Source organism: Branchiostoma belcheri, unplaced genomic scaffold (assembly GCF_001625305.1).
Source record: "Branchiostoma belcheri isolate BF01 breed outbred unplaced genomic scaffold, Haploidv18h27 scaffold9, whole genome shotgun sequence".
Lineage (NCBI taxonomy): Eukaryota > Metazoa > Chordata > Leptocardii > Amphioxiformes > Branchiostomatidae > Branchiostoma > Branchiostoma belcheri.
The window spans coordinates 899,751-923,614 of NW_017804575.1; the positions used below are offsets into that span (position 1 = coordinate 899,751).

General features: G+C 41.9%; 1 long non-coding RNA gene across 1 annotated transcript in view; it reads left to right on the forward strand.

Annotated features, from left to right (window-relative positions):
- LOC109487788 overlaps positions 1-23,864 on the forward strand; it is a 29,544-nt gene that overhangs the window by 3,651 nt on the left and 2,029 nt on the right. Inside the window, exon 2 of the long non-coding RNA XR_002141280.1 lies at positions 21,543-21,675. This is a non-coding gene — a long non-coding RNA (uncharacterized LOC109487788). The remainder of the gene's footprint in view (positions 1-21,542; positions 21,676-23,864) is intronic.

Below are 23,864 nucleotides of genomic sequence, written 5' to 3' on the forward strand. Positions count from 1 at the left end.
GTAGATATAGATGTAGCATAGTAATGCTAATTGTTCCTCCTACCCTTATACCTCAGTAATCTAACATAGTGCATTTGGCCCATGTATATGTAGGGCGTGAATAATATACAATAAAGTTCATTGTCATTGTTCTAAAACATGCCTAACAATTTTGTAGAATTTGCATTAATTCGACAGGTACAAGTGTAGACTTCTATACATCCTACCTACCGACCAGGCTACCGACAACAATACAACCACACCCCACAACTCACAACCCGGATATAGTCACAGTCCTCCTCAATTGCGGCCCTACATTGTATATACGGCCCTATATACTTACTTCGGACACTTTACAACGTCAAAGTACGTACCTGTCAAAACGAAAGAAATGAGACACAAGGCTCCAAGAAAGCGGTACGTTAATATGTGATCCATGGCTGCGACGGCAAGACTATTCGCGTTAGGCCATGTTGATTTGATTATATGGATGACATCCTCCGGGAGCCCCAAAACTGATGCGCGCGTGCGAATAAAAAAAAGTTTTGCAAAAAAAAGTTCTTTTCATTATGAAATTTACGTGGTCATGAGGGTTGAGCAAATGGCACAGAATATGGTTTGGCGAATAATCTAGTCTTCAAGTTCATTTCTTTACAATTTCTTATTTTTTCGTTTGATTTTGGCATTCTACGACATTGGTATAGTTTTTATTAATTTTTTTTTGTAACTTATGGTATATCTTTGCTCATTTTGCAACTGTTTTCTACGATTTACAGTATGGTTGAAAACTTTTTTTTTTTGGAAACGGCCGAAAATTCATGCGCGCGCGGATGTCATCCATATAATCAAATCAACATGGCCTAATGTTTGGAGTATGTTTAGTTCGTTGCATGCAGGTGGTTTTATCATAGCCTCTACCTAGCCTCCGTAGCAGGCTTACGGAACTGGGGGTTTGGTGGTCTTCGGCTGTTTTCTGAACGGGGGTAATTCAACCAGGCCGGCTATGTTGTCTATATACAATCAGAAAATAGCACATAAAAGCTCCCGAAGACCCTGAAATCTACGTGGTTTTGAAGGTTGAACAAACGACACAGAGTATGGTTTGGTGAATAATCTAGTCTTCACATTCATTTCTTTACATTTTCGTCTTTTTCGTTTGATTTTGGCATTCTACGACATTGGTATCGTTTTCCAATGTTTTTTTTCCAACTTACAATATATATTTGCTCATTTTGAAACTGTTTTGTATGATTTACAGTATGGTTGAAAACTTTTTTTCTTTGAAACGACCGAAAATTCATGCGCGCACGAATGTCATCCATATAATCAAATCAACATGGCCTACCATGACACAACTGAAATATGTACTCATAATCACTTAACACACAAAAAAACGCAACGTATCTCTCAAACAATGAACTGGTCTGTATATACAGATATGTATATACAGATATGTATGTGCTAAATGGTCTAAAAACGTCCAATCTATGTTCCTACGCCACATTGGCAAAGAAAAGAACATCTGCCAAGATATATACAGTGTTTACTTACTTACGTGAGTTACCGAGTCCAGAACTTAAAATATGAACACAGAAACATATCTCTTAAACAATGGACTGTATATACAGATATGTTCGGCACTTCCTCTAGTATGTGGGGACCAGAGAGTACTCCCATTTGAAGAGTTATGTGGAAACAACAACACCAAAGAGCAATGTTACGCCGCACAGATGGAGTTCTTAGATAAGAGAAATTAAAAACCGTGGGAACTATATGATCTTGAAATTTATTACATTTGGAAAGCTAATATGTTAGCGGTCTTAGTTAATGCCGGTGTGATTGTGGTAGTTTCTTAGCTCCCTTTTTGACCGTCGGCGACAATTCAAAAACAGGTGTTACAGGAAATATAGTAATGTCTCAATGATGTGTTTTTTGTTTATATGTACACATATTTATCAGATGACATGTCAGCATGTTTTCAGTTAAAGTAGAAATACTTCCCCGTCTCAAGGTATGCCAAATATTAGTAATAATTGCGGATGGCTACTTAGACATATGTTCTAGTTTTTTTTACATGTAGCTACAGATTTTTACTGCTGTTTTCATTAAGGTGCGGTAAAATTGGCCAGGGGAGTCAGTCCGCGAGAGGCTGTTTCTTTCTTAATTAGCAAATATTCTCCTATATATAGCCAGTATTCTGGTAGAGACTACTACTAACAGGGCTCGAAATTCATTTTTGGGAATAGGTGCACCCAACCTAAGAACATTAGGTGCACAAATTTTTTGGGTGCACCATATAAAACAAAACCTACAAAATGTATGTACAGATCTTACTGCTCCTCTTCTGAGCTTGAATCTGAAATGGGAGCTAACTTCAAAATCTTACACAGGTCCTACAGCAAAGATTTTATTCTTTGTCTGACACTTACATGCCAAGAATATCCTGTATACTATTAGACATTTGATATGCACAAAAACACCTACCAAAATATTTGGGTGCACCAGTGCACCCAATTTTGGGTGCACTAAGGTGCACATGTACCCAGTATTTCGAGCCCTGTACTAGACCACCACCCCAAGTTTGGCGGTTTGTAAGTCAACCAGGTTGAGTTTCTTTTTTTCTACCTCCATGGTTCCACCGAACAGCTTGTCCTTGCAATAGTCAGACCGTACGTTTATACAACATCCCCGCCGCTGTCAGCTATCAAACACGCGGGTATTTATAAAGTCCCACGGGCATTTCCTGCCACGGGCATCTCGTGTTTACACCCAACAGGTGGGAAAGGCATTAGTTCACACCGTGTTCTGTACCTTACAAGGTATAACAACAGCCGGCGTACAAGGACATGTAACTCTGTACGCTGTGGGTGAGACATGGAAAGATTACGGATGGTGTACTTGTGGGAGTACCAAGTTGGACCACACCGACTTAATCTTATGGATGACATCCGCGCGCGCATTGATTTTCACCTGTTCTGAAAAAAAAAAATTCACGTCTACCGAGGCTCTGGCCTGGCTCTAGGCCTGAGTAGTCCATTGTAGTTAGCGACAATACGGAGCCGGCGGTAACTCTGGAGGATGGCACCCAGGCTACCGAATCGAAGCTCCACGACTCAAGAACTCAGTACATACCGTACAGTGACGACTCGTAAATTCCGCAAAAAGCCAGCATATATATATGTGCCGACTTGTGTACGTCGCTATGTACTGACGCAAATTCACAATACCAGATTTGCATTCCCCTGGTTTAGTAGCATTTTTATTTTTGGCCGGATTTTTTTTATTCGCCCGCGCGCACTAGTTTGGGGGTCTTCAGAGGATGTCATCCATAAAATTAAGGCGGTGTGGCCTTGGGTGCACAGCGTCAGTCTTGTCTTGGAACAATAAACAAAAATGAAAAAAGTTTGACAACTTCACAAGTTAGAAGAGCTAGCGGGTGGGCTGGTTGTTAAGAGAAGTCTTCCAATGCCGCAGGTGATGTCATTCCCTGTGCCAGACTTTTATCCATCTTTTCTGCGGTCGTGTGGCGTATACGTAGCGGTAGGGTGTTAGGCTCAGAGCCAAAAGGTCCTGGGTTCGAATCCTACCTTCTCACCGCGATCCTTTACACGACTCTCCTCACGTCACTCAGGTGAAAATGAGTACTTAGCTTTGATTAGGGACAAGACATCCCTCGGATAGGACGTTAAAACGGAGGTTAGTTTTAGGAATACTACCCAGATGGGACTAGTATTTTTATTAGAAGGCATGATATTTCCTGTCTATATATGCACTAACCTCTTTTCTTCTGATTTTCTCTCACTCTGTTCATGATGTGGATTTTCTTGTTTCTTCTCTTTTCCCCGTCTCTCTTGCCATCAGATTCTATCATACCTCTCAAACGTTAGTCAAGATGCCAGGCCGAAACTTGGGAAACCTGGTTTGTACAGTGTACATCCAAGCCTCAGTTCGTCAACTTGCCAAAAGTGTCTTACCACTTGTTCTCAACATCTTGTCCTGTGGTGTCTTACAGATGAACCACCGTCTTGACTCCACATGGTATCTCATACCGAAGTTTATCGTCATCCGTAAAAAAATGGTTATTACTGACTTTCGTGTGTGACCTTGACCGTGAGTTATGGACGCTCAATCACATTTCAATGACACAGCCGTGTCGTAGCTGTGTTGGTGACCTGGGGTCAATAGGTCATGACCTGAGGTCAGTAGGTCATAGGCCCGTCAGGTGCACACAGCTGCCGTTATATAACGGATTGTAGTGATGACGTCGGGCTGGTTAAAGCTGCATTATGTAACATTTAGGATGATACAAAAAGTCAACTTTCTACTCCATTGCAAATAAATGCCAATAAGGAAGTGCCAATATGATGTCTTACGAGTGTATTTAAAAGTTGGAAACACCACTGTTAGCCATGTTTTTACATTATGGTAGCTTGTGGTGGGGTCGACCATAGATTGAGTGTGCCGCATGTTTACTTTTTTTAGCACCAACCATACACGTTAGAAATGTAAGATAACTGCACAAATATGTCACGTTGAAAAAGTTGAAGTAAATTTCAATAACAGTAAGATTTTTTTTCAACACTCCAAAGAAGCCACGTGACAAGCCTCACTGGGTCAGTCTACTGAGGAAGACCAGAGTGACTGGTCGAAAGCTCTAAGTGAGAAAATATTTTGTGTTGGATATTAAGTTTTAACTCTAAACATGTAACTACCAACACAGATGAAGATGATAACATTTTTTTTCTATTCAAATATTTCATTTTTGCTGCAAATTTAAAAATACTACATAATGCCCCTTAAACACGGTTTGGATGCAGGAAAGAAACGTTAAAATCCTCAAGGGGTAGGACGAGGAACAAAGACACTGATTTATTACGATCTAATATTAATATTAGCTACAGTCTTGACATAGAATGGCCCTCCAACATGTCTACATATTTCAGTCCTTCTGAGCTGTATCTCGCAGACGATTTTGTCACGTTCATTCGACGTCCGACACGGCATAACTAGCAGAAAATTTGTTGACCGTGGATTCGTACACGAACCGGGGTGGTCGCGAGCTGCACCTGTGGAAGTTGAGGTTGCGTGTGATAATGAGAATGTACTTGACCTAGACAATTTTGGCATAGGGGCCCACAGCAAGTAAACTTTATGGATGACATCCTCCACATACTCCAAATATAATGCGATAGGGCGAAAAAAAACAAGGCGGTTAAAAAAAAAAGATTCCTACATTTTCAAATGTTGACAACTTTTAAACAAGAAATGGTATAATGTCCTAAGTTTACTGCCAACTATTGCAACATGCATTTGTCACTGAAACAACTTTGAAAAATAAGTATGTAATAATTGTACAAAATGTTTTGATTCAGTCGGAACACCACATATAATATACACAGCCACCATCACATATAAAAGGATAGGAATGAAATACATCACTGCATCAAGGTAAAAGACAAAACAATAAATAAGAGCCTTGTCTTGTCTCCTCTCTTCATATTTATCTGCCATCCACGTTCCAGCATGGTAACAGACATCTTTGCCATTTTCGGCATGGTGACCACTGTCAGAAGGCAGCAAAATTTCTTTTTTTTTTGGTCAAAATCAGGCGAAAATCAATGCGCGCGCTGATGTCATCCATAAACATTACTTGCTGTGGCCTAGGCACAAAAGAACAATAATCTGCGCCAAAAGCCCTTCCAAATTCATTTTCACATCGGCCCAAGATCCTTGCGTTCATAGATTGTGTTTCAAATCAAAGATGCCCAGGGGAGAGCTAAAGACTGTTGTTGAAGAATTTTGATTGCAAATTCGTGTCAGACAACTTCTTCTGGCAAACAAAGACATTGGTGAAATTCTTTGCACGGTGTCAGAGATTTTGTGATACAGTTTGTTACAGTCTAACCAGCTTAGATTAACTTCTGTCGAGACTGAAAGGATGTAGCTGATTTGCACGAGTGTCGGGTTTAGTTCAGTTACAACTTTTGTGTCTCATACCAGACTGTTATAGTTACATATTGCTGATTTGAATGTCCGATTCAATAAGTCTCTTGCTCTGCTTGTACTAGTATGTTGAATTACTAACAGTTGTTTGCTAGATTGGTTGATTGGTTGTTTGTTTGTTTGTTTGTTTGTTTGTTTGTTTATTTGTTTGTTTTTTGCTTTGTTTGGTTGGTTGTTTGGTTGGTTGGTTGGTTGCTTGCTTGCTTGCTTGGCTGCTTGCTTGCTTGGTTAGTTGGTTGCTTGCTTGCTTGGTTAGTTAGTTGCTTGCTTGCTTGGTTGCTTGCTTGCTTGGTTAGTTGGTTGCTTGCTTGGTTAGTTAGTTGCTTGCTTGCTTGGCTGCTTGCTTGCTTGGTTAGTTGATTGCTTGCTTGGTTGCTTGGTTGACTACCTTGACGGTCAGTCGATTGATTGATTGATTGATTGATTGGTTGATTGATCGATTGATTGATTGATTGATTGATTTAATGGTGATTTAGCTAACAGGTCGATTTATTGATCGATTAATAGATAGATTCTCTTCTCAGCCCCTATATTGTTCATCCGCTTCCAAAGGGCACACTACCACATTGTGTGTCACGTAGTATATCACAGATTATGTCCATTGTTTCATAGACCACAGTCACTAATACATGATCCTACCAAATACGTGACTCCGACACTACTTGGGGGGTTTCCAATATACCTGAGACAAGGGGTGGGAGGGGTTTAATCGTGATGTGGGAGACTAAAATTAGTCTAACCCTAGCCTCCATAGCATGCCAAAAACTGGGGGTTGGGGAGTCTTCAGGGTCTTTGGGAGCTTTTATGTGCTATTTTCTTATTGCATATAGACAACATAGCCGGCCTGGTTGAATTACCCCCGTTTTTTTTAGAACTGGGCTAATCAGAAAACAGCCGAAGACCACCAAGTCCCCAGTTCTATAAGCCTGCTACGGAGGCTAAACCCTAGCCCTGAACAATGATCCTAACCCTAACTCTAATACCGAGCCTAACCCTAACCCTAGCCCTAAGCACCTGACGTCTCATGTATGTGGCAGCTCAAGGAGTCGTGGGGTCGTGTGGCGCAGCGGTAGCGCGTTCGGCTCTAGAGGTCCCCACCCATGTCACCGATCTTTTGCACGAATTTCCTCACTTCACTCAGGTGTAAATGAGTACCTAGCTTCGGTTAGGGACGTCCCTCGGATAGGACGTAAACTGGAGGTCCCGCGTTTGGGGAGAGCCACTCCTCGAGCACGTTAAAGAGCCCACCACACCTTTCGAAAAAGAGTAGGGGCATGCCCCGGTGTGCAATGGTCCAAATTCTACAGCCCAAATACTGCAGTGTAGCAGAATCATCAGCAAGTTGATGTTGGCTACCTGAACCCAATATTTGTTGTCATGTAGAAGCGGGCTTCTATGAATTTTACTCTTCGCAGACCTGTCAACTGTGCATAACCAAGTTTAAGGCATAGCAATGTTTGAAAGGATTTGGCTCAACCCCGCGGCCGGCTGTGCGGTTCCCGCTGACAGCCGTGGGTAATGGAGTTACCGGTGTTTGTATAAACCGTGCAGACAGAAACATGTAACATTGGCAATGAGCCATCAGCGGGGGAGGGGAACTAACCAGGTCTGACGGGGCCTGAGGTAAGGTGTAGGACCACAGTACGGGTCGGTAGATATCTGAGGAAACAGTCGTGCTGTTGTGGGTGTTTACGGGAGGGACAGGTGGTGAAGAAACGACTGGAGTCAGCAGAAAGGGAGGCCAAGTTCACTCTGTTATATCAGAGGTAAGGTCTTGTTTTCTGTGTAAAACTAGACTGGAGATGGCCATAGAATGCTAGCCTGGTTACCAAACCTACTATAGCTCCCGAGTCCAACAGCCTCTCCCCAGAGCTATTTGCGGAGAGGTTGTAGGACTCGGGAGCTATAATAGGTTCGGTAACCAGGCTAATAGAATGCATGGTTTATTGTATGATCTCCTTTACATGATTAGTACTGTGTTTTCACTGAAAATACTTAGCTTAAGAGACGTCATAAGGAAATGAAACATGGGGGACGAGTGTGCCAATTGGTATGTACATTTTACGTCTGGAGACCACCTATATACGGAGACATAGTTCAAAAGTGTTAATTTTCCTCTCAAATCAAATATCAACCTTATAAAAAAAACATATTTTTCTTACATGTGTCCTACGATCGTCCTACGATCTTAGTACGATCGCAACCAACGGCATTCATTCTTGGGATAGTGGTACTATGTGTCCTGCAAAATTCATCTGTCTTGTTATGGGTTCACCACACCACGAAGTGGTGTGGTGAAACCATATTGCTTTTTCTGATGTTTCTTCTCCTCCTTCTCCTTCTCCTCCTGCCATTTTTTAAATGGATTCAGCTTCTTCATTTTAGGGCCTAAGGTCCTGAAATTTGGTATGGAGGTACAGTGGGCAAATACCCCTAGGCGTTTTTAAATGTTTGTGATACAGGCTTTTAGAATGGTTTTATTTGAGTTTTTTGGTCTGTATTATAGCTAATGTATTACTGTGTTAGTGTGCCATGTTTACCACGTCTGGGCATGAGTCATCACAATGGAATGCAGGGCATCAACCAATAGGCATGCAGCTTTCCTCTATACTTCTTGCTGATTGGCTGTTGGAATTTAACTTGATTAACACCTGCACACTGAGCATTTCCACCTGCACAGAGCATTTCTTGCTGATTGGCTGTTGGGATTTAACTTGATTAACACCTGCACAGAGTATTTCCATACTGACAGTATGTCTGTATTCAAGTGTTTTGGTAGGTATTTCAAGCTTTTCTGCTCCAGCATTGGAATGCGGGGCATGAACGTTTTTTTTTTTTTTGAAAATCAACAGTTTGCATTATGCAATTAAAAATCCTAACCAATAAAGTAGGGAATAGCTATCCAACTGTTGTTTTAGTTGTATGTTACTTCATATTATAGTTATATCAATGTAAATCATTGTTTTCCCTTGTGTTTCTCATTCTTTCCCTGCCATGTGGTAAAATGTGGTGAACCCATCGCTGTATTTGCTCCAAAGCAAATATTGGCCTTTCTAGTTAATAAAGGCTTGTCTTAGATCATTGTCGGCGGTTCATTCTGTCAAATAATCTCCAAGCAGATCCTAGGGTGGCAAAAGACAGTATCAAATTGGCCAAACCTGTCTTTTGCGACCCTAGGATCTGCTTGGAGATTATTTGACAGATTGAACCGTCTCCCCGAGTAGCGTGCGTAGTCCAGTGGTTAGCGATCCTGCCTCTGGACTAAGAGGTTGGGAGTTCGAATCCCGGCTGATGTCGCTCACCCGACATGCACGCTACTGTTTAGGGTCGCAGTCCTTCGTTAACCGTGGTCCACTGTTCATTGTGCTTGTCGAAAAGAGCTAGGGGAATTTCCCAGGTACAATGAACCCATAAATACTGTACATAGCGTCTGTCTTCTCTGTCACGACCAGTGGAAGATTAGCTCTTCAATGAGCTAAACTGGTTCGAGATCACTTTTTACTTTCTGTTCAATAGCGAATATTTTCCACTGAAGATCTTTCGGTGGCTGCAAGACATTTTTTTTCAGGCCTTATCCATTTGAGGTAGTTACCACTTGCCACCTTGTTGGGCTGGCGTAAAAAAAAATACAAAGTACAAAAGGCTCAATAGAAAAGGCTGAATAAAACCACGCCACCAAAAATAAGCCGAAGGCCAAACGTCTGCTTGGAGAGTAAGTAGCGAATCCATCTGTCAATCTAGACAGCCAGACTTGACTACGACCGCCTTAGCTTGGTATCCAGTCTTACGTGATTGGGGGTATTGGGGTGTTCAGGCAGGTTGTGCCTTCGGGGGCTCCAATAGCTTCCCCCGCCCAGTGCAACAGGCCGTCCCGGTAGGAGTGTTACGCAGAGGAGAATAAGAGACAGTATGCTTGAGGATTTCGTGGAGGGCTAATCAATCTCTCGTGAAACACACACCGGGAAACCTATGTGAGGCGGGCGGGACAGAGCTCTTGCGGCCCCGACCACGAATCAGACTGGGTACCAGGCGACCGACAAGAGGGAGTCTTAAGCTTATTATCCTCAAATCTGAACCACAGCCAAGTTGTACGATAAATACTTGTCGCCATCAAAGTCACGGATCATCTGCCAAAATACACACAGCGCCCAGCCCATGGGTGTCGGGGCCAAACAAATTTTATCCGGCGGAAAATCCAGATGCTTCATCAGAGGAAATCTGGGATAGACAAGGATCTGTGAGGTGGTGAAGAAGTCACGGGCGTTGCTAGGTAACGTGATGATGGACGGAAAAATCGTCTGAGCCCCAGGACCTTGGCAGAGACGCCTGTGACCTGCGTGACAAACGTCTTTGTTCAGCTTAGAGAAGACACCAAGCTTGACGCAACTTAGAAACCTGTTTGAGTATAGACAATAGCAAACGAGGCCTAGCTGGTAAATGAAGCAAAAAGTCAGCTCCATATATACAGGAAATCGTCTTTATTTGAAGAAAATCCCCAACACCTTAGTACCAGTGTACTACCCCCCCACACACACACACACAACGTTTAATAAATACACAACAAAGATCGTCAGGGAATGTGAGCATCATTAAACATAACTTATTCAAATAAGCGTCTTATTTGCATAATTAATGAGGAAATGCTAGAATGCATATGGCCTTCTTTGATAAGATAAAACTGTCTTTGGGCGAAGAATATGATCAACTGATATAATTCATGCAAATGAGGAACAATTTGCGTAATCAGGGGGATGATCTATATTTCGTCAGCTATAAAGGTTTACATTCTTTGACGAAGGTATGAGATCGTGGAACTCTAGTTCATTCATATCGCCTGGAGAAGTTTTTTCTATCAAGTTCGTTCGTGCCCAGAGCAATTAGCCCAGGGAGGAGCTGAGTTGATTTATTTTGACTCAGCTGGGTCTACCCTGGCGCTGAGACAGCCCGCAGTCTCCGGACTGTAATCCCGAGTTAGTACTGATTGTGACAGCCAGGGTGTGTGGACGTTTCCCACACTACTATATATACACTATACAACTAAGGGCTACAGCGACATAACTGTTTGTTTCTTGGCTCCCTTCAGTTAAAGGTTGAAGAAGTCAGTTAAAGGATTCAGAATTATGTGTAATATTAAATGTCTTTGTGAGCGTTTTTAAAACAAATTGTCTGTAAATTGACTGCAATTCAGTGATATTCTCACTGCGATAGCTCAATAAAGATATCTTGAATCTTGAAAAAAAAAGAAATGACGAGACGTCTTTTCTACACCATACAACTAAGGGCTACAGAGACATAACTGTTTGTTTCTTGACTCCCTTCAGTTAAGGGTTGAAGAAATGACGAGACGTTTTTTCTAACATCAGTAGAATAATAAATGCTTCATTCTCTTCTACTATGCAGACATCGATGGCTGTTCAGCAATTAATATGAAAGATGCGCGACTTTTTCGTATCACATCTGGAATGCAGAAATGCATTTAAGAATGCACTTCACTTTGAATATCCAAGGGATATCCAAAGGTTTGTTTTAATCAGAAGGCATTCCCGCTCATTCTTGATATTCTTAAAGTATTCCAACAACGTTCGAAGCATTCTGATCGCATTCAAGGGAGGTCCGAATATTTGGAAGGCACTCCGAGTTTTGAGAATACTAGCACTGCGGATAGCTAGGGATACTAGTATACAAAGAATTCTCAGTCAGAACTCAGACGGCATTCTACCTCATTCCGCCTCCGGTGTAAAAGTGACTTAAAGCACGTAAACGAGTTTGCCAAATCGACTTCTCTTTGCCTTTTGTTTATCTTCATTTCTCACCTTGACTTGCAGATCTAGAAAGAAGCGTGGGAGAGAACTACAATACACCAAACCATTGCTTTGGCCCAAAGTGAATGTCCTATATGCTCGATCAGTCGTTCACAGTACAGTATGTGTCACAGACACCCTTGACAATCCGCCAATTCAGATCGCTCTAGTGTTTCCAAGGACAAAGTCTGGAGAATTGACGACAGAGACATCATTGTTCACGTGCGTGTCGCACACACAGTATAACGGATCGCTGACAGAGACTATCCCCTGATGACACGCCTTTAATAGCAAGGGACAGGGGACAGGCTCTGTCAGCGATATGTTATACCGGTGTGAGATACGTTTGGCTGTCATGTTCACATCAGTCGTACGGCCTGGATGCCAGACTCACACTTGGCCCAAAGTAGTATCCAAGTGTGCAGGATATTATAGATAACCTCTATTGTACATTCATGCCCTATCGGGCTAAGTACAGGTGAACATGAAATTGAAAAGGTATATTTTATTTATCTATTTCATCTTGAACACCTGGGTGGCCTCTTCAACAGTTAATTGTTGATTTCTCGGAGGGCCCAGGGACACATAAACATTAAACAATTTAAACAAAACAAAATCTATATACGATATATGCGTTAAAACTTTGATTGATATTGTAGATCAGGCACTCTCAATTCGAAAGTTACTATCAATCATTCAAATTTCTGCTTGGCATTTCAAGGCCCTTTTATACAGTGCCTTCAAAATGAAACGGCCCGACTATCGGTCCTGTCTTGAACCTTTAACAATCTGACATCCACGTCTTCTGCCACCGTTAATAACAGGCTGAGATCTTTCTATACACTACAGATCTAGAGTGTTTTACTTTTGGGGGCATTGTAACAAGGTCTCGGTCCATCAACCAGGGGGCACGGGTTCGCGTCCCAGTTTTCCCTGTCAGACACACACACATGGACTCGTCGTTATCAGGGTCTTAGCGTGAATGTGAAGAACAGGAACAGGACAGTGTGTCTGGGGATGTAACAGTTCAGACCTTTACCCCTACTGGTACAGGGGCCACGCAAACACCATGTCAGGTTCGACGTCCATTAGTTTTACCACTTGTGTAACTTCTGCATCTGTATCTGTATCAGTATAGCCGGTATAACCGCCCTTCGGCGTAACACACCAGCTTCGCAGGCACGCGGCACGGCGGCAGCTAGCTATATCACACCGAACGACTTGTTACACTCAATCTTTGCACATTTGATTGCAGGAGTTGTTTAAAGCTTTCTAGTGATGATGGTGCCCGAACTGTGCTTGGTGGAAACGAGTTCCAGTCTACGATAGTTCTGGTGAAATACGAGTTTTTTAATACCTCAGTCCTTGGTAATCATATCCAGTTGCTTGAGTAACTGCTTTTTGGCGTATCGTATTACCTGGATGTCTAACCTTCATCGACGTACCTCAGTTCTTGGTTGATAACGTAACTCTGCTATTTGAAGGCATGACTGTTTCTTGTATTCTTTTCTGGGCTGGTATCAGATACTTAGTGGTTGGTACGTCCAGTTTATTAGTTATTTTGTACATCATGCACAGTCTGGACATTCTACGTCTGTCTTCCAGCGACCCCCACTGTAGGTTTTTTTGTAACTTCTATGTCATTTCACACCCGGGCAAAATCGGTGTGTACACCCCTACGCGTCAAAATGGGTGGCGACGAGGCACTCAAGTAAGAAAAAGGATAACATAGAAGATAGGAAGAAAGGAAGAAATAATGACAAAGAACGCATGATAGATGAAAGAAGGAAGAATTTGAAATATATCGGTAGAGAAAGGTAACTCACTTGTTTCTCTTTACGTATGTTGTGTACATGCTGTAATTATATATTTATATATATATATAGCCATATAGCTTTCTGGCTTTCTTTGCAAATAAACTATTATTATTATATCCCAAAGGGTTAGATGATATGAACATTGCCCACTTACACGGTTAAGAAACGGAAAGTTGTTATGTTATTTTAGCTGTTATGTTATGTTATATTAGCTCTACAGTATCCTCAGTGATAAGTTGAGTATGTGAGAGAAATATAAACTTGAGACGTCTATCCCCGTAAGCCTTTTTACCTCAGACAACCCTAACAATGTAGATAATGCCATGTGTTCGCCATTACTGTCGACACAATTAGAACTATCCCGGTGAAACATTCCGTGAAAACGGCCACGTTGTTTTGATTTTCTTCTGTCAATCAAGGAAGGGAACACTAGGAAAACAGTCCAGCAAATAATAAAGACGGGTTGGTTTCAGAGATTATCATTCTGCATCATAAGTCAACTAGCTAAAATAATTATGTTTATACCGAAGGAAAACATTACTTTTGCTGTGTTTCTTTTTCGTCATCTCCAAACAAATAAGGTCAACGACCTGAATCAGACGTCTGTCACCATGGTTACTAGTGTTGGGTTACATCATGTTGCAATTTCATAGCAGGAGGGATTTAGAGTCCTGTCTGAACATATATATGAATGTCTTTGAGTGAGAATTAACAGAGCAGACCATATGCAAAGGTAAACATTCTGCATTCGCTTTGGAAATGTTACCTTCTAGTTGAGTTTATACCTTTGCCTCTGGTTAGCATGGTTTTCTCCATGGATCATAAATAATTTGAAGCTGCAGTACAAAAGGAAAACGGTAGGGGACAAAGACAGCATCTTTCTTGAGTCTTCTCTCAGGGACATCCCCCATCATTAGGTAGATAATGTTGTTTATAACGGTTATACCAAGGCGTGTGATATTTTACACAGAAAAAAACCCTGTGGGGAGAAATGTGTCAACAGACGTTTGACCTTTGACATATCCTCTGACCTTTCCCGTGACCTTGACTGTCAGGAAAGTCGCAGGTGTGACCGCCATGATGCCACGGTCGGTCACATGGTTCACATTAGTCAGTCTACCATGGTAAACCGCGATGTGGCAAGTTCTTTTAGGCCATGTTGATTTGATTATATGGATGACAGCCTCTGGGAACCCCAAAACTGTGCGAGCGTGCGAATAAGAAAAAGTTTGGCAAAAAAAAGTTGCCTTCATTATGAAATCTAGGTGGTCATGAAGGTTGAACAAATGACTAAACACAGAGTAATATTTTATTGGCATGGTGAATAATAGACTCTTCATTTTCATTCCTTTACATTTTCTTCTTGTCCTTTGGAATGGATTTGGCATTCTGCGACATAAGTATCGTTTTCCAATATTTGTTTTTTAATTTGCGGCAAATATTTGCTCATTTTGCAGCTACTTTGTACGATTTACAGTATGGTCGAAAACACTTTTTTTCCATGCGCGCGTGGATGTCATCCATATAATCAAATCAACATGGCCTTAGCCTAGCTAGTAGCCACCCTAGAGCAAAAGCACATACCGAAGCTCCTATACTCCCCCTTTCAACTTAGGATTCCTCCGGGGCTAACATTCTATCACATCATGTAAGAGATTCTATATATTGACTTTGGCTTTGAATAGTTGAACATTTTTGGAAGACGAAAGGCTTAGTGTTATGTCGGACAGTGTGCAAGACTAACCCTAGACACAATAACGTCTGCACCAGTACCGATTGTGGTGAGGTCTTATTTGTGGATGTTGTCATTGACCTTCGGGTTTTGGCTGACTCCCGAAGGGGGGTGCCAATTATGGCATCATCTCCTGTTATTATAGTGAGACAGATACTGATAAAATTCGATAATACCAATCCCCAGATCATACAGTATATCTTTAGCGATGGTCTATTTTTTCAGAACTCAAAATCCATTCATTATGCAGAACGTGGGACTATTCATTATCCACTGCCTTCAAAGAAGAAGTCAAACCTCATAATAGCAAGCGTAGTAGTAGTAGTAGAAGTAGAAGTTTTTTTCAGACAGATTATTACCTGTCTCCTGTTACTGTATTGCGCCGTACAGTATCTTTGACTCTTTAAAAGCAATTAGCTTTCGGGGATGATTTTGCAAATAAAAGTCTTATTTTTTGTGACAAAAGAATCCACGCTATCTTCACGTGAAAATAGCACCTGTCCAACTTGTCCTGCTGTTCTTTGAAGGAATAAAACTAGCTTGTACTATTCGCAGCCTAGGACAGTATTGGCATGGCTCTAGGGTGTGCCATTGCGTGGGCTTTGTTAGGCCACACCAATTTAATTTGATGGTTCTCGGATTTTTTCAGAAAATATATATATGAGGCGACAGGGCGAAAAAAAAACACAGGTCTAGGTATCCAAATGCTACGATAGGAGCCGTGAAGTCAACATAAAAGGCTGGGGTAATATGTAAACAATGGATTTTGAACTTTTAATCAAACCACTGCATTGATAGATGGAAAAGCTGTAAAGGACTTTCTTCAACTGTTGGGGGCAAAAGATGAGCATATTTGAGTTGATTCAGAACCGTGAGAATCTTCTTTTTTTTTGCACTATGATCAGAAAAAAATGAAGAGGCGAATGCGAGAACCAACAACTTAAATTGGTGTGGCCTTACTATAAGATAACCACATATCTGACTTCCCTCTCAGTCTAGGAAGACGACTAGACACCCTGATTATTTTTTCTTTTACATATAGCCGCTTACAATGACATCATTTCTCCAGAACTACTGGTATCTACACATTGACAGGAAAATGCTGTTAGCAATTAACGTAACGATTTTGTCAAGGAAAATCCACGTGGGGTGTCATTCCTTTTCATGATTATTTATATGCAGGAAAAAAATCGTTTAGGGTTTTACATTGACAAGTGCATGAATTACGTCAGCGAGCAAAATAACTTTTGCAGAGAACACATCATTCCTCAGTGGGCTGGTCACGAAGCTCAAGGTTTTGAAGTTCTCAGTGGGCGCGGCTTTCCCGGAAAAGAGACTCCGATTGTAACAGTTGTGTGGGTTTGTCAACGCTACACTTGTGACTGTCGGACACTTCAGTTCAGCAGGACGGTTGAACTGTACAGTTGCAACACTGTTTTCACTGACAGTTACTCCTGGTTTCTACCCTGAAGCCATATATTGTCGTCCTCTAGACAGTGAGAGCTTTGGAGCCAGTAGTAGCTTGTTAGAGCAAGGAGGCTTTTCTCTTTTAAACCCCCTTAGAGTCTTAGAGACAGAAAGAAGACTTCTGGCGATCGGGAGACTCTACGTTAAGCCCAGCCGTCTGTACAGAGTCTAGGTTGAAATCACGCATAGTCGGTAAGTTCGTTCGCTTTAATTTGCGCTCTGCAATGTGTATTTCACCCTAGTCTCCTTCGCAGTCTTGTTGGGCGTCGGCGTTATTTTTTTCTTTGAGCGACGCGAGTAATATGCCGTCGCGAGGGAGTTTTTGCCGCGGAGAGAAGGAGCGCGAATCCTTCTCTCCGCGGCAAAAACTCCCTCGGCAGCAAATCGTCCCTCGCGGCGGCATATTACTCGCATCGCTCAAAAAAAAATACCGCCAACGCCCAACAAGACTGCGAAGGAGGCTAATTTCACCCGTCCTTGTATCTTTTTCCGATTGAATGTGTAACTTTTACAAGCGAATTCGAAACGCACTGATTTTTTTACGACGAAATTTACCGTCTCAGTAACCTTTATCGTGTTCATTATAGGCGGTCTGTGCTGTTTTGATTAGCGGGGTAATAGTTTAGTCGTCCTGGCAGGAATGGATTTTTGCCCTTGGCAGTGTCGAATGGCGTCTAAGGTTAAGGCGATAAAAGTTGTTCGCGGGTTTTGCCTGTGATCCGTAATCAAGTTCATTGGCTAGCTTTGCTCTAGATAGCTGTGCACGTAAGGCTACAGCATGTAATTTTCATGGATGACATCAGCGCGTGCATTAATTTTCGCCTGATTTTGGAAAAAAACAAGAAATTTTGTCGCCTACTGACAGTGGTCAACAGGCCGAAAATGGGCAAAGATGTCTGTTGCCGGATGGCAGATAAATATGAAGAGAGGAGACAAGAAAGGGCTCTGATCTAATGTTTTGTTTCTTACTTCGATGCAGTGATATGTGATTCTGGCTGTGTACATGTGATGTTCCTACTGAATCAAAACCATTTGTACAATGAGTGAGTCAAAATTTTAAATTGTAGGAACCTTGTTTTTTTGGGCCCGCCTTGTTTTTTTTTCGCCCGCTCGCATTAGATTTGGAGTCTGCGGAGGATGCCATCCATAAAATTTACGTGCTGTGGCCTAACAGGGTGTAACACCGAAGGGTTGAAGCTATGTTTGTACTTAACTTTTTATTTCTTTCCACGAATCCCATTAAACAAGGAAGAAATGTCATCATTTGAAGTGCCGGTCTCTGGCCTGTTTTCCAGCTTTGGTCCACTGAATTTCATTGGCTAGCATTGCTCTATATAACTGTGCACGTAACACGCTGTTACACAGAACTGTGAAACTATAGTTGTATAGTATATTCTATTTCTCTCCACGATTCCCATAAAATAAATCGCAAGGAAGAAATGTCACATCATTTGAAGTGCCGGTCCCTGGCCTGTTTTCCAGCTTTGGTCCACTGAACTCCAAGCATACATGTGTATGACCGTCTTGATTTGACTAGCAAACCTGTAGACCTTGGGAAACCACACTGTTGAGTCCTTTGCCCTTGACCGTGAGGCCAAGATCAAGAACTCTAGACTTTCTCAACAATACCGCGAGATGCAAAAGCAAGCCGTGCTTTTAGCAGACCGTAGATAGGTAAAATACAGGCAGCTTTGACATTGAGGTCCAGTAGAGATGAAAGTGTCTATTTACCATCCTGTCAATAACAGAAAATTTGCACTATTGACAGGACCATCCTGTCAATAGTACAAATAGTGCAAAAACAGATAATTTTTTCACTATTGACAGGATAATAACAGAAGAAATCCACTATTGACAGGATGGTCCTGTCAATATCCATAAGCTAGAAATTTTACCACAGCAAAACCAGGGGTGCCAGAGTATACAGTGCAATCTTACGGAATACAGTGCAATCGTATTAGTATACAGTGCAATTTTACGGAATACAGTGCAATCGTATTAGTATACAGCGCAACTTTACGGAATACAGTGCAATCGTATTAGAATACAGTGCAATTTTACGGAATACAGTGCAATCGTATTAGAATACAGTGCAATTTTACTAGTATACAGTGCAATTTTACGGAATACAGTGCAATTTTACTAATGACGTTAAATCACGTGACTTGGACTCTGCTTTCCTTGAGTTTCAAGATGGTGGACGCCGCTGACTCACATATTTCTGTCTTTTTCGAGCGAATTCGAAATCCCTGTGCAGTAACATGCCCTGTGTGTAGTATGTAGTGATTTGACTAAAGGTCTATCTACGAGAACGGTCAAAATTCGCTCGAAAAACACAGAAATATGTGAGTACGCTCCGTCAGCGGCGTCCCAGGAAAGCCGGGCCCAGGTTACGTCATTCAACGTCATTAGTAAAATTGCACTGTATTCCGTAAAATTGCACTGTATACTAGTAAAATTGTACTGTATTCCGTAAAACTGTATACTATATAGTAAAATTGCACTGTATACTCTGGCACCCCTGAAAACGGCGTGTCTATTACGACAATTACGTAATGTCGTAAAACCCATCCCCAGGCCATTGTTTGCGGCAGAAGAACCCGAGACGGGGCAAACAAATTTGGGCAACACAAACGTCCAGTATCGCCCTCCCTCCGGCTTTATACAACACGGCTTTTGTATGCATGCTCTTTCAATAGACACGTTGTACAAGTGTGACAGGTCAGCAATAGGATCCTATTCAGCAAAGTCAAAGCTTGATTGTGTAGACTCAATGCGCCCCGTTTTCTCACCTCATATCGGACATTTGTATTACACAACGCCCCCGTCAACTTGCAAGGACACCGCTTGTCGACTTTCAGTCACACCGCTAGCGCTAGTGGCAAGTTTGGATACGTGGGCAAACTTTTCTCAGAGTGCCTTTTGAAGAACGTTTCGCCTTTCGTCAGTGATACGGTCCATTCTACTAGCCTCTCCACAATATATGCGGGTGAGCGTACTTTAACTATTTCTTCTGCGAATCAAATCTAACAGTAACAGTCGGGAGGGTGCACCACATTACAGGTGTTCCTATAATCACCTAACTAAGAGAAGGATAAGTTTTAAAGACATCTAAGCTTGTTGCAACAGGTCCAAGAATAGAGAAACAGCTTTTAATATAGCCTCCATAGCATGTCAAAAACTTTGGGGGTTTGGGGGGTCTTCAGGGTCTTTGGGAGCTTTTTATGTGCTATTTTCTGATTGCATATAGACAACATAGTCGGCCTGATTGAATTATCCCCGTTTGTTTTAGAACTGGGCTATGACAAGACAGCCGAAGACCACCAAACCCCCAGATCTATAAGCCTGCTACGGAGGCTACTTTTAATAGACATCTTTATTTGTATAGTTACCCAGTTCGTATCCTTTGCGAACGCAATTCCCCAAACAATATCATGTTATATCCTGAACATTACCTTAAAGCTAGCCTTTTCGCTGTGGAGTTCTCAAGAGGATGCAACTTATACGTCTAGCGGTTTTCCTTGGTGTTGTTTTAGATTTGGATGTTTATTTTCTCGGTACACTGTTGATAGTAGCCGTTTTGGTCTAGTATGTTTTCTTTTAATTGTGGCCCTGATGCGAGGTCAAATACAGGTGTACCTGGCCGCTATGTTATTAAAACAGGTGCACTGGACAGAATACCTTCTACAAACAACTCAGCGAGTCCACTTCATGATTTGTTGATGTGTCCTTTGCTTTCTCAGGTCCGATTTGTGTTATTCTAAGCATCTATGTTCAATAACAAATGTTTATTTATCTTGTATATTGTGCAGGATTCAGTAGAAGTATTTTCTCAGCTATTTTCGTCGTTTTACGGTCAAAGTTTGAGCGGGTGAATTTTTTGACAGTACGTTTTCGAGATTTATCCTTTATGTAATCTATTTCTGACCTATCTATTTTGGCTGGTTGTAGAGTTCTTTCAGTAATATCCATAATATCCAGTAACATGCCCTGTTAAGAAGAATACTGGGCGGGAAAACTTGACGTAATTTTTTATAACTTCATCGCCAGAGTTCTCAACAAATGTATTGGCTACAACCTGACAATTTAGATAGGTTCGGCTAAATTATTGGCCTGCCATGCTAGCTGTAGTAAACATAACTGGCCTTCAATATCTCTATCAGGACAACAGTCATTAGTTTTATAACTATTAACATTACGGTTACATTCTGTTCGGATCATTGCCGTTTAGTGATAAGCAACTATCATGTTTTTTTTTTAATTTTTCATTCATCCAAGTACAGCCTTGCTTTGTTACTTGTATAGTTTACTTGATACGTGTATACATTCTTACTGAATTTGTTGTCATGTTCTGGCTGTTATGTTTGCGACAGTGTTGACATAAACCATTCATATATAGAAACTTTATTCGCAAAATCATGCCCGAAGGCTAATTGCTTTTACAATCAAGTATAATACACATTGCAATACAGTAACAGGAGACAGGTAACAACTGTCTGGAAAAAATTCTACTTCTACTACTACGCTAGCTATTATGGGGTTCAGTACCGTTTTCACCTTCGTCTTACATATGAAAAAGACATCACATTGTGTTGTAAATATTAACTAATGCTTCCTCCCGACGGATATACCACACGCACGCAGTTCTACCACTCAGGGGCTTCCCTCTGCCCAACCCAGTGCTTAACTCAGCTATGTTATCTTCCGTCAGACATCAATCGTGTCCTGTTATGTCTGTGGCAGGGTTTCTCGTGGCCATCTCAGCGGGGCCAGGTCGTGAGGGGCCCGCCAGGCGACCGAGGTGACACGGGGCTGGTCTGTGAGGGTGCTCGCCGCTGACTTCTGCAGACGCTCGGGGGCACATGGGCACATAGAGGTATGTCAGCTATGCTATCCACGCCTTTACTGTCCTTATGTTGTCCCTAACGTTTCCTGTCAGGTGCACCAGAGGCAGGCAAATCGTTCAGTAATGCAAAATATAGAAAAGTTTATTGCAAATTCGTGCCCGGAGGCTAATTGCAAATTACAAAACATAAAAGAACTTTGAAACAGAGTATAAAATAACTGAAGTCTACACGATGAAGGTAGCTGTCTAGAACTATAGCTATGTGTAAAACTATATCTGAAGGGTTTGACTTCTCTTCTGTAAACCATGGAATCGTCTGAATCATGTTTACAAAACAAGTCGGGATAATAGTTTGGAATAACTGACAGGGTGGCTTTAGAACGATGTCGACTCCTTGGATCAAAAGGACAAAGATGGATGTTTTCATTTCACAATGTCAGAAGTCAGTCTATTTTGCTAGCCCTGCATTACTTTCATTTCTGTTACAACTTTAACCACCTAAAGACATTTGAGAAGGGTAGAATTTGCCCCCCTCGGCCAGGGTGAGTTGGAAACGTTTTTAGCCAACTTTCAGCAAAGAATAGGATTATTGTAGTATATACATGATGTTTTAACGATTTCAGATTTAATAGGCTGTCGTTGCTGAAGTGGGTTGAGAGGTATATAGGGTGTCTGTGTGAGAAAACTTTGTCAAATCAAATTGGGTATCTTTTACACTGTGATAGCGGACAGCCCTACTAACCAAACACACGCAGCCTTGCCCAGATTAAGCCATGTAGTACCGCAGTATGTGACCCCGTCAGACTCAAGTACATCAGTCCACCCAGCTGTCAGCTCTGAACCTGTTCTTACACTGTAGTGATGTGTCGAAAACTCGGACGTATAGGCTTCACTATAGTATTGGCTTCACTATAGCATTGGCTTAGTATAGGCTTATCTGAGTATAGGCTTCACTATACTAGTACTGCCAGACTAACCTGTCAGACTCAAGAACATCAGCCCACCCAGCTGTCAGATCTGAACGATCCTGAACCTGTTCTTACACTGTAGTAAACTAATGTGTCGAAATTAAAACTAGAACGTATAGGCTTCAATATAGTATTGGTTTCACTATAGCATTGGCTTAGTATAGGCTTATAGTATAGGCTTCACTATACTAGTACTGCCAAACTAACCTGTTAGACTCAAGTGCATCAGTCCACCCAGCTGTCAGCTCTGAACCTGTTCTTACACTGTAGTAATGTGTCGAAAACTCGGACGTATAGGCTTCACTAATCTATAGTATTGTTCTGCGATTGATTTTCGGATTTCTTGGCGCCAGTCTCTAGCGGGAGCGGCAAACTGTTCTCTCCAGCCGACCAAACTCCCCCGGCATGCTATCTCTGTATTTGGCTGATCTCTACTTTCCAGCCGCCTCCCGAAGCCTGGTAGAGGCTAGTACCCGTTCTCTAGTATGTGGGTATTGAAGTGAACACTGAGTGACATCAAGTACCGTGTTTGTCAGTGTTATCGTCGGGATATCGGAGGTTTAACATTCCAGGTTAGTGGAAGAGTGGGACACCTTATAGTGCTACCACATGGTGAAAACATGGGCTGTAGAGTTCCTACGTACAAGTAAAATATATTTAGCTGCGTACTGTACAATGCTTCTCCGCGTTACAATTTATGACATCGGGGACCTTTTTTATGTACTAAGTACTAGAATTCATTTTAAGCAGTCGTAGCAGTTTTACTGAAGTTTGTATAGTTTTGACCACAGAGAAAGCAAAGACTCTAGATTAATGAATAGTTGCAAAGAAATTCTGACTTGAGAGGCTCGTCACTGACAGACCCCTTTTGGTACCATAACGGTCTGTCCCCGAACCCCTGAGTCTGGTGCTGTCAGCAGCTAGTGTGCTAGCACGGGGCGATCCATTCAACCGTGACATGGGGGCGGGGTGGGAGGGCTGCGCGGTACATCCCGGGGTTAAACTTCAGGGCTGTTCTCTGAGGCAAAAACTGTTACTGCCTGTGGCTATTGACAGGATCGTCCTGTCAATAGCAGAAAATATTGCACTGCTGACAGGATCGTCCTGTCAATAGCAGAAAATATTGCACTGCTGACAGGATCGTCCTGTCAATAGCAGAAAATACTGCACTGCTGACAGGATCGTCCTGTCATAGCAGAAAATATTGCACTGCTGACAGGATCGTCCTAGTTCAATTAGTAGAATAATTTG